Here is a 12,473-nt window from a genome sequence, read left to right as displayed (position 1 = left end):
CAACTTTTTGGTCATCTACCTGTTGTCGGGTCATCAGAATGCTGCAGTAGTTGAAAGTTGACCATATTTTGACTTATTACCATTGGTAGTGAGTGCGAAGGTCTCAAAATGTCGGCAGTGGATATGCCAACATTCCTACAAAATTTCGACTTTTAGCGTTACTTATTTTTGGAAAAAATGAAATATTCGTGTTCGCTAGAATTGAACGACGAATCCAACGAATTGGCGAATTGTCTTTTAAAGATCGGATCGGAAAAATTATGTTCACTGAAAAATAGTAGATCACTATTACTGGGAAGTAACTAGTTATCTCGTATCACGGTGAGTTAAAGTACCTCGGGCTAGGTCATCTGTTGTCGGCAATGACGACCAGCATAATAAGCTCGGATTCAGCAATGATGTCTTATATAGTGAAATGTATGCAAAAACTGTCGAAATAGAAGATTTTGTATCAAACATTTGAATACTTTATACAAACGAAGTACTAGATTTTATGATTTTCTTGCGATATGTTGGAGGTCTTTGAAAGGTTAAGGTATCCAGACCATCATGTCTGCGTAACCCTAAATAATAATTAAAATTTGAACCGAAATTCGTTCCCAAATCTTATTGTTTTCCACGAAAACATCTTCTCAAACAACAGAATACATCAAAGAAACGTTCCATCGTAACTCACAAAACTAAATTCAACTTGACACTTTAATAAATTTCAAATCATTTTTTTTTTACATTCCTCGATTTGCAATGTATATATGCACGACCATATACAAATATACATATATATGCCGCACATAAATGTAAAATGCATCACCTCAAAAAACCGCATAACGTCCGTCTCTCTACCTTCAAATAAAATTGCATATTCAAGGCATGCATTTAATCCGTATCCAATCTGACAGTATGTCAGTCAAATCCAAATTTCCACTTTGCAAATCAAAGTCGTTCGTTATATTAATACAAGTGAGATGACAGCTAGAGAGTGCTAGACACGTTACATATATTTGAATGACGGACAGACGATTTGGTATTATATGAATTTGATATGAAATTTTTATGTGAAACGCCAGAATGCAATCTGCAATCAACACTAACAGAATTATAATCTCAGAAAAGCTGACACATGCATAATTATACTGTACTGTACAGAATGAAAATGTGAATAAGACGGATATTGATGGGCTTCAGTTTACTTCAGTAGAGGCTATATTGCTTATAATTGCTACACAGACCTGACTTTAAAAAAAAATTGTAATCTGACTCTGGTGTACTGAGGCGCTATAATGAGTTATTGAGAAGAAACAACAACCTTGACTGAATCGTATGTGCATTCAATGCAATAAGAAGGAAAGTCTATAGGAATGTACGAACTTTGTCAAAATTTTCCTAACGCATTACTGAAAATAGGAAAGGCGCATTCGTTGCTTCGCAAGGACATCTCTGCTGCAGTAGTATCAAGCTATGTCACGGTTTTCGTGAATGATAAAAAAAAACTAGCTTCGAAGCACCTAGTATTATACCACACGCAATTCGATACATTTCCATATCAAAATATCTGGAGTTCGATAGAAAGGTTATTAAAAGTCGGCGTCAAATGGTTGTATTTTATGAAATGAGTAGATCGCTTTAGGTTACTAAACTTGGTGTTTCTGTGTACGTTGACGCGCAGCTTTGTATATATGCAAATGACATATTCAGCGGACCAAAATACAAAAGTTTCAAAATTCCATACACTTGATAATACAAAAATTTGACATCTTTTTCCCACCTTGTCACTCGCGCTCACGCGACATAAAATTTTGTCTTCTACACACGAATTGCACAAGTTTTATACATATTTACTTGTTTCTTCAACTTTAAAGCCCTAGATTCAACCGACGACATTCATTAGTCAACCAAATCTAGTACTTCGAGGGCAATATGTTGAGTAAATAGATAGATAGTTCTTCAAGAACTTCTTGAACAGCTTTCTTTATTCCTTATGATGAGGATGAGGGTTCATTTCTGTAACACTAGTCAATAAACATTAGCGATCGATATGTCCTGTTTGAGAAAGTTGTCCTGATTCTAAGGATAAGTACCTTCCATGTATCTGGTCTAGTATCACATCTGGTTTCTTTCGAATTTTTCTTGAATTTTTATTGAGGGCTGACGAGTGATTGTCTCCCACCATTCTACCATGTCATTAAAAAAAAAGTTGTAGTTTAGTGATCAAAAGGTATACAAACACTGAGCCGAAAAAAATTGATCAGTCACTGATTCCCATGCCCATATGGTACCATAATTTTCCATATGTTCGGTGTGATTGACCTTATTTTCTCCAAACAATAGGCTATGAGAAAATTATGCTTTGTTTGTTGAATTACATTTCTAGTAAGAAAAGTGCCATACTTTCTCTCCAGTGGGGAAGGAAATAGAACTTTTCTCATTTGAACTGTCACTTTCTTTATGTTTTAAAAAATGAATCTGACGAATTGGTTTTTTTTGTTTCGTGGATAAAAACAGTAAATCAAACCTATCACACGTGAAAAACGTTGTTGGCGCTCTGGCCTACAGACATTTTGTTGGAATTTCCTTTTTTTTTCCTAGGTAAACAATCAACTATTGTATGTTACAAATTATTGGACATCAACGTGTTAATATTTTGTCCTCAAAAACCTAAGAGGGATTCTTTTGAAAAACAGCCTACCGAAATCGGACGCATTTTCTATTGGAATTTTTTATATGTGCCTAGAAAGGACTTCGACCCTAGTGGCCAAAACCACTTTCAAAAAAATTCTTCGAAGTTTGTGCGGCTGGTCAAAGGTGAGCTAAAACCGAAAAGTTGCAATTTTCTTACAAAAATTGCTCCAGTTACACGAGCCGTACAGGGTCGTGTGGGGTGTCATTAGAAAGGTAATCACATGTACTATTGAGCCGAATAGGGTCTTGTTGGGTTTAAAATTCATCCACACTGAAATATGTGCAAATAAAGTTTTTAACCGAAGACGTACACTGTTCTTACTGAAATTTCTCGAGGTACACAAAATGTACATGGTCGTGTGGGGTATCATTTGAAAGGTAATTTTATGAGCTTTTGAGCCAAATAGAGTTTTATGTGGTTTGGATACAAATGCGATGAAAAAGAAGTTGAAATGTTTAAGTGTCCATATTTCATCATAGATGCATCCAAACCACATTAGTCTCTATTTGGCTCAAAAGCACATAAAATTACCTTTCAAATGATACCCCACACGACCATGTACATTTTGTGTACCTCGAGAAATTTCAGTAAGAACAGTGTACGTCTTCGGTTAAAAACTTTATTTGCACATATTTCAGTGTGGATGAATTTTAAACCCAATAAGACCCTATTCGGCTCAATAGTACATGTGATTACCTTTCTAATGACAACCCACACGACCCTGTACGGCTCGTGTAACTGGAGCAATTTTTGTAAGAAAATTGCAATTTTTTGGTTTTTGCTCACCTTTGACCAGCCACACAAACTTCGAAGAATTTTTTTGAAAGTGGTTTTGGCTTCTAGGGTCGAAGTCTAAAAAATTCCAATAGAAAATGCGTCCGATTTCGGTAGGCTGTTTTTCAAAAGAATCCCTCTAAAAAAAAATTCCCTCCTTTCCAATTGTATATTCCCAGTGTAATACCTGACAAAATTTGTGTTGCATACATTGTGTATGAGTGAGACTTCACCGAATCAATTGATAATTCTAACGGAAGGTAGATATTTACAGAAATAATTTTTTGTTCACTGTGTTTTGTGTAGTTGGTTAGAAAGATACGTTTTAACGTTTTCAATTAAAATTCTAATTAATTGAGTATATGTGTGTATATAACATCAAATAAACGATGCTTTTTGTGGCTAATTCCACTGTTTGGTATATTTATATGTACATTTATAGTATACCATTCGCACAATAATAATTATTACAACAAATTGAAATGCATGTCAGAATTTAGCATAGAGCGAGAGAAAACCTTTATAATTATAATAATTTATATTGACAGTTATTAGTATTTATAGCCGGGGTTGTCAAAATCAATATGTAATCAAATCAAGATATTTAGTGTTTGGATATTTTGTTGCTGTTGATTGAGGCTGTTACATTTATGTTTAATTAATACTAATGTTTTATCGCACAGTACGTTAGGGGAAGGTACACATTGTGTTGTAGATAAATATTCAAATTAGACGTAATAATGGCAATGATTTATGTCCATCTGAACAATGCCCTTTATACTGCCAGAATGCAGTTCACACTTTGGCGCGACAGCTAATTGGAGAGGATACAATGAATGCATTTGGACAGCCGGAGAAGAACAGCTGACTGGTATCGGAGTAGTTTGAGGAAAGTAGATATATATACAGTCGTCGTCGACTCGTTGTAATGTCCTCTGTAATACTTAACACTTCTAAATTAGAAGTTCTCATCAAAAATTCGAAAGTTACGAAAGGAGTTAGCTCTACTGACTTTATTTCAATATAAGTTAGGTTGATGATTGCATGTGTGATATGCACGTTGTTATGCATACATACAAATACGAATGTAAAAGTAGAATTAATTTTTGCGAACGACAACTACAATATGACAGATTGTGTTGTTTGTAAAATTGTCGATAAATGAGAAATTTACGAACAGTTTTCGTTAAGGTCAAAATCTAGAGCAACACCAACTATTTGACATACGTTTCAGCACTTGTATCGAAATGGTGACAAACGTTTCCGCTTTTGTATAGAAATGAATGACATGTGTGCTAATGACGTCTCAATTTTATACTGTTTCTTTATTGCAGTCGTTAGTTGCACCTCGCTGCACAAGTTGATTTTCTATTACTTAGGACTGGTGCTACAAAAATCGGCTTTTTGCAGAATGTACTAATGAAGTATCAAAATGAATTACCGCAAAAAATTGAGGAAAATTTGAACACGTTTGAATTTTGACTCCGTTTAGTTGACTGGAGTCTCTCAAAAATCATTTTCCGTCATCGATTTATGCTTATCTGTCATGAAACCGGTTGAACTATTTTCTAAATGGAGTCATTGCGGTTCCTGTTTAAACAGAGACATTATATTTGTACATACCTTGTTCTCACTATTTTGCTGTAACAGCAACGGCTTACATATTTGTCATCTGAAAAAGGGAAATCAGAAATATTCATTAGCTCAACGATTTTCTTAACATGAGACGTGAGGTCAATTTTCGTTTTTCATTCAGAGCTGTAGCCAAAGGAAAGTTTTCAATGTGACATTAATAAAACAACTAACAGAACTACCCAAGTCCTAGATCTAGCATTCAAAACAACGCTCAAATTCAACTAAATCTAAGTACTAGACATTAAGGGAGGACATTTAGTACTCTTAACGTTGTACAACGTTAAGAATATTTGGTTTAGAAACAGCAATACAACGAGAAAAATCATATGACATTTAGTACATGGTAAATTTAACACTTATAGGTTGAAGATTCCAACAAGAAAAAGTTTTTTGAAGTAATTTTGGGGACTGTAAAAATCAAAGGAATTCTGTAAAAAAAACGTCTTTGTGTGAACATTTCGAATATTGAACATATCGAACCCCCTTGACAAGAATTGCAAATTCGTTATTGAACTTCATTCAACTTCAAAAATAAAAGAGTTCTGGGCCTGCGTCAATATTAACTATCACAAATTCTTAGATTTTGAAGTACTAGATTTAGTATATACTTAAACAGCTGATACATTCAATCAAATCTAGTACTTCGAGGATGCGCAGTACACGTAAAGTCGAAAACACTTGTTGGATGTAGAATTTAACAGATAAAAGTTTTTGAAGTAATTTTGTTGGCTGTAAAAATCTACGGAATTTTGTATGTGAACATATCGAACCCCCTAGACAAGCATTGCAATTTCATTAATAAAAACTGCCACGACTCGCATAGATCATTGAACTTCAAAACGAAAAGGGTTCCGAACCTGCTTCAATTTTATGCAAATCATTTTTTGTCTACCTACTCCGTCGTATATCTTGCATACCTTTTGAATGGCGCAAGTTGGTTTCGCGCATTTGCAAAGACGAAGACCAACAAGGCCGGCAATGTTTTTCTAAGCAGTAAAAATGCTGACAAATTCAATATTGCAAAATAATTCCTTGTTTATGGGGGGAATATAATAATCCCGATATGCAGAACTCTTAAAATGTCATTTAACTATAAATAAAAATAACACACCAATCCAACAAGTAAATTTCATTAATTTCAGTTTTTTATTACTCCAATAACTGTTCCACGATAGTCTTATTTATTATAATGCAATCTGATCTTGAAATAAATTTATGCAATTTCTTTCTCCTATAATAACAATATAAATTTATCAAAAATAAAAATTGTGATTTTTTATTCGAAAATGCAAAAAACCTTTTAAACTTGTTGTTTGGTTATTATATTCAGAAAAACTATATTGAGAACACAGAATCCATATAAACGGTTATACGGGAATGAACAAAAAAAAACAGTCTGGTTCTGGTAAAGAGCACATATATATTTGACAACTCTATACCTGACTGGATTGTTCGATCGGATGCAATAATTTTGAATAAATATGACTCTTCGATATGCCTGCGAGATGGCGTGAACCAATACAACCTACACTTATTTTAATATTTATATTGACGTTATTATTATCGGTTCTGAACAGATTTGTGCGCTAAATGATTGCGGATACCGGTTTTTTTTTATTCATCTCTCTCACTCGCTCTTTTATTTATCTCGTGTGTGGAATCCACACCGTGGATTTATATGATAATGAAATTGAAAGTGGTTCTCGTAGAAATATACTGCTAATACATGTGAAGTTGTTTACTTCATTCACTGAAATCCATTCTGTGCTCGGCCTCAAATTTTTTGTCCTTTATTTGATTCTTTGCAATTACGGTCGGTTGAATATTTTTCGTGATCGATTTACAACCCAATAATAGGAAAAACGACAGATTATACTTTTAAGCTAATCATCTGACAATCTCACTCTTCTATGCAGTAAATAATGAATAACCACATGAAAAACCTCAAAAAAGCGATAAAATTTCGTCGATTTGGGGTGGACTTCCACTAAAGTGGCTCCAACCATCTGCAGTGAAACTTATCCAAGGGTGCTTTTCCATAGCATGATACTGCTGAGGCTAGGCTATCTTGCCATACATACCATGTTATGGACTTGTGTCACTGCAGGCGGTCAGTGACTCGGGAAAATCACCTATTTTTTTCACTTAAAATCATTGATATCACCAACAGGTCAACATGGACCTGGTGGTGTTTATACTCAAAATGTGCGTCTCTTCAAGGCCTACAAGGCTAGCTGAAAACGTTTTTTCTCAAAATTGTTTCCCTCGATTAATCACAAGAAAATGATTTTGGGGCTCTTTTGGCAGACCCTTACTTCATGACCTGTATCGTCGACAACCAAATAAATTTCACCAAACGTAGTACTACGTTTTACTAGCAATAGTTCAACGAATCGAATGAAATATAACTCAATAATATCCGTGACCCCTTGTCCCAAAGTGGTTCGATGGCTTCACGATATCACTCTTAAGCCCAGTCGAGTAAGAATCAAATATTTTTGTTATCGATTTAAATATATTTAAGTATAAGATTCACAAAATCTTTGACGTCTCACTAAAAACACATTTTTGACGAAAATTTTCCAAATCTAACTTCTTCAATTTTGTGCAAGTTGTTTATGTATGTGTCTTAGACGATTCATTTTAGGTAATTTCGCGAATTATAGTGTTTCATGCAAAGAGCCGAAAATCCGAGAACAAATGCAAAATTGCCCTCATTATCGATCCCGAAGCATGAAAATGCTTTCGATGTCACTAGGAAATAAAGTGGGAAAACAAGAGGATTAGGCAATTTAGGTAAAATTTATTAAAAAACTTGGCATTTAAAAGACTTCGCCTCGGATCGACAAACTTCACATGAAAACTGGAATTTTCAACTTTTTACCCCAAAATTTTTAAAACCGAGTTTTGTGAAGACAACGGCTTACGATATTCTTTCTTTAAAACTATCAAAAAAGTCTTTTATGACGATGTCAGATCCATTAAATCGATGAAATCTCATTTTTCTTATAATTCACTAAAGTGATACGTCGCGTTTGTGCATTTAACTATTCATATTTCGATCACTGGTTAATAATTGTCTAATCACCCATTAATCACTGGTTAATCAGATTAATCACAAACTAGGACTCACCACCTCAACATATTTGCTTATTCGTTCCTCACTTTTCACGTTTCTTCGTGAAAGTAAAAAGGATCAATAAAAGTTTTCTTCAGTTTTCCTCTCATCCGCTTAACAGTTTCGATATTTCCCTCTTAATCCAAAAACTGTTCGTTAGAGGGTGAGATGGTAAGATATGGTAAGTTATGGTCGACATAGACAATTATTCTTCGTTTTTCATTGTAATTCGATATTAGGGCTCGGGTAGGGTTTTGGTTGATTGGTTTAAATTCAGGTTAACCCGAACCTGATTTTTTTATTTAGAGTTCAACCCGCACAGAACCATAGCCCGAATTGGTTCGACCCAAGCATGAACGTTTACTTTTGGGTATGACCCGAACCTCACCTGGACATGAAATTTCATGATGAATAAGGTCGGATTCGGGTAATCAGAAATTTTACAACAGAAATGACTAATTTTCACGAAAAATTTCGAATCGATTGAGGATCGAATTCGGTTCGGGTTGAACTCAAAATCGAAAATTTTAGTTCACGTTCGCGTGATTCGATTAGCATTATTCGATATTCACCACAGGGTAAACAATTAAAAACTCGACATTAATGTCGATCACAAGCCCATGTTTCAAGCAGCACACCATCTGTTAGCGATAGCAACGATAAAAATTAATTTCCAAATTTTGCTTATCATTTCCTTATAAACTAAAATGCGCGTAAAACCAATGCAGTAAAAGATTTGTTGAAAAAAATTGTTGGTGAAACTCTTGAATAAATGAAGTAACAGATTCGAATACTTAACGAGGGAGGTACTGATTTCAGAAAATAATTAGGAAATCATATCTTGTGAAAAACATTTTTGACAGGAGTTGAAGTAATTTGTGCTAATTTATGAATTTTATGTCATGTGTTACGAACTAAGAGAAAATATGATCAGGGATATACTAGATTTCCCAAATCAGAAGTGAGTTCTATTACTTACACTTATTATTACTTACATTTAGTAACGTAGAGAGGATGATTTAAACATTTTTTTAAATCTTTCTTCACCTTCTTCTTGTGCAACGAAAGCCAATAAACTTGCCTTACAGGCTAATTGGTCTCTCACAATAAAAGCAACTTGGAAAACATAACATCCATAAATCGCTTTCAAATTCAAATTCAAAAATTTTGCTCCGAACATTTCGCCAGGTGTTACACATCTCACAAACTTTACCTCTATGACGATGTCAGATCCATTAAATCGATGAAATCTCATCTTTCTTATAATTCGCTAAAGTGATTCGTCCCATTTGTGCATTTAACTACTCATATCTCGATCACTGGTTAATCATTGTCTAATCACCCATTAATCACTGGTTAATCAGATTAATCACAAAGTAGGGCTCACCACCTCAACATATTTGCTTATTCGCTCCTCACTTTTCACGTTTCTTCGTGAAAGTCAAAAGAATCAATAAAAGTTTTCTTTAGTGCACTGCCAATTCATTCTTCTCCTTCCACTTTCTATCGCATAATAATGATTCATTCGACTCAAAACGACACTTTTGCACCCGGCTTGTTTACCCAATAAAAAAAAACTGTTTCCAACTTTCATCTCACATCAGATATGCAACTGTGAAACAATTTCTATTGTTTGATAATTTCAAACACAAATAAGGAAGTCCTTCACAAACTCATAAATTGCAAAGGGAAAATGCAAAAAAAAAATGAAAATAAATAAATAGATGGACAATACATAAAATATGCACAGCAAAATTTTTAGAAAGTTGCGCCTTTTGCATCGGTGCAACGTAGACCGTATTCCGAAAAAAACAACCGAAAAAAGTGTAATGTTATGCAAAAATTTTTGCAATGAATTCATTAAATGATTTATTATTTGTTTTAGTTTGCCACTATGAAAGGAATGGCTCGTCGGCGCATACATAAAATACTATACACCTAAATATTGCATCCGAGCCATATTCATACATAACATAATATGCAGGCAGGCATACAGACATGGATAAATAACATAAAAGTTGAAGATTGTAAAATATTGCATAGAGAGGTTGAAATGATTCTTGTGATGTCACACATATCTGGCATTCACACAAAATTCGTGATTTATGGCCCCCTTTTCGGTTATATGCAGTTTTATAATACGAAAAGAAATTGCCTTTTACTGTAAAATTTTATTGCCTCTCTTGCCTTGTCGTAAAAGTTATGTCATATTTTTCTGAATATTTTTGTCGACCTAATTTTAGATTCCATGTTGACCTTTTTAATTTTCCTTTCCATTTTGTCGCCCATTTGATGTACAATTTTTTTGTTGTTGTTGTGTGTTCGGTTTTTGAATATAAGTTACGTCTATTAAACATCTACGAGTGTGTTGTACATAGTGTATATACACTACACAAAGCGGAATGTTCAAAATAGATAAATATTCTTTAGAAATGTCAATGTGTATCATGGGTGGTGTGGATGGTGATGTTCCATGAACATGAATACACACCAAACAAAACGGCCGCGCAATGAAACGTGTCGAGGCAATAATTATATGAACGAGCCATAAATTTCGTTAGCGTTTTAGATGGAAAATTAGCAAAATTTTGGGAAATTTTGATGGGATTTTGAGGTGGTTGCGGTTTTCTCTGTAGACGTAATTTAGAACATTTTGGTTGTTACACGTTAGTTCAATTCGCATAAATCGCAATATAAACGGGTCCGTTTGCATAGTCGTAATCGTTTCTTTGTCAAACCGAATGAAAGTCGAAAGCGTGTCTCATTTTATCGAACATTTGTTGTTATGCGGAACATATCCCTGTTATCGAAATATCAAATTCAGTGAGAGATAGATACTTGACCCACATTGATACCCGAACTATTCTGTCGATATATTCCATTAACAGCTTTTGTTCGTACACACAACACAACATCCTCAATATTACATTTATTTTGATTTATTGATAAAATACACAGATATGACAAATCAAATAAATAATAAAAATTTATTGAGCACAAGTTCGAAAAGTCTCTGGGTTTGGGGATTGATTTATGATAGACAACACTGTTTGTTGACACTGACGAACATGCTGTTGTCGAAATATGTTTCGGAAATAATGGTGAAATGAAATGAAAAGCAATGAAAAGGTAAAGTTTGTGAGAAGTGTAACACCTGGCGAAATGTTCGGAGCAAAATTTTTGAATTTGAATTTGAAAGCGATTTATGGATGTTATGTTTTCCAAGTTGCTTTTATTGTGAGAGACCAATTAGCCTGTAAGGCAAGTTTATTGGCTTTCGTTGCACAAGAAGAAGGTGTAGAAAGAACAAAAAAATGTTCAAATACTGATCAACCTCTCTACGTTACTTACATTTAAATAGAACTCACTTCTGATTTGGGAAATCTAGTAGATCCCTGATCATATTTTATCTTAGTTCGTAACACATAAAATTCGTAAATTAGCGCAAATTACCCCAATTCCTGTCAAAAATGTTTTTCACAAGATATACTATGACTTCCTAATGATTTTCTGAAATCAGTACCTCCCTCGTTAAGTATTCGAATCTATTACTTCATTTGTTCAAGAGATTCACCAACATATTTTTTCAACAAATCTTTTACTGCATTGGTTTTACGCGCATTTTAGTTTATAAGGAAATGATAAGCAAAATTTGGAAATTAACTTTTATCGTTGCTATCGCTAACAGATGATATGTTCTGCTTGAAACATGATTTTTAATTGTTTATCCTGTGGTGAATATCGAATCACGCGAACGTGAACTAAAATTTTCGATTTTGAGTTCAACCCAAACCGAATTCGAACCTGAATCGATTCGATCCGAACTTGAAGTTTTCAGGGTGGATCAGGGCAGGTTCGGGTAACTCGAAATTTTTCGTGAAAATTTGGCATTTCTGATTACCCAAATCCGACCTTATTCATCATGAAATTTCATGTCCAATCAGGTTCGGGTCAAACCCAAAAGTAAAAGTTCATGATCGGGTCAAATGAGGGTCGAACCAATTCAGGTTATGGTTATGTGCGGGTTGAACCCTAAAAAATTTTTTGGTTCGGGATAACCTGAATTTATCAATCAATCAAAGCCCTATCCGAGCTCTAATATCGAATTACAATGAAAAACGAAGCATAATTGTCTATGTCGATCCCATTAATGTCAATATTTCGTGTTTTATCGACCTAAGATCAGCCAATTGCTCGAGTATTTTTATCTCACCATCTCACCCTCTAACGAACAGTTTTTGGATTAAAACGAAAATATCGAAACTG

General features: G+C 34.2%; 1 protein-coding gene across 4 annotated transcripts in view; it reads right to left on the bottom strand.

Annotated features, from left to right (window-relative positions):
* The window catches only part of LOC119085243 (protein tiptop), a 243,043-nt gene that overhangs the window by 195,804 nt on the left and 34,766 nt on the right, over nucleotides 1-12,473 (bottom strand). For all 4 annotated transcript variants that reach the window (XM_037195566.1, XM_037195568.1, XM_037195567.1 and 1 more), the window contains one exon: nucleotides 5,078-5,126. The gene's annotated coding sequence lies outside the window, so the exon portion shown is untranslated. The remainder of the gene's footprint in view (nucleotides 1-5,077; nucleotides 5,127-12,473) is intronic.

The sequence above is a fragment of the Bradysia coprophila genome, unplaced genomic scaffold, assembly GCF_014529535.1.
Source record: "Bradysia coprophila strain Holo2 unplaced genomic scaffold, BU_Bcop_v1 contig_94, whole genome shotgun sequence".
In the NCBI taxonomy this organism is placed as follows: Eukaryota; Metazoa; Arthropoda; class Insecta; order Diptera; family Sciaridae; genus Bradysia; species Bradysia coprophila.
Note: the sequence above shows the minus strand (reverse complement) of the source record. Positions and strands in the feature narration are given on the sequence as shown.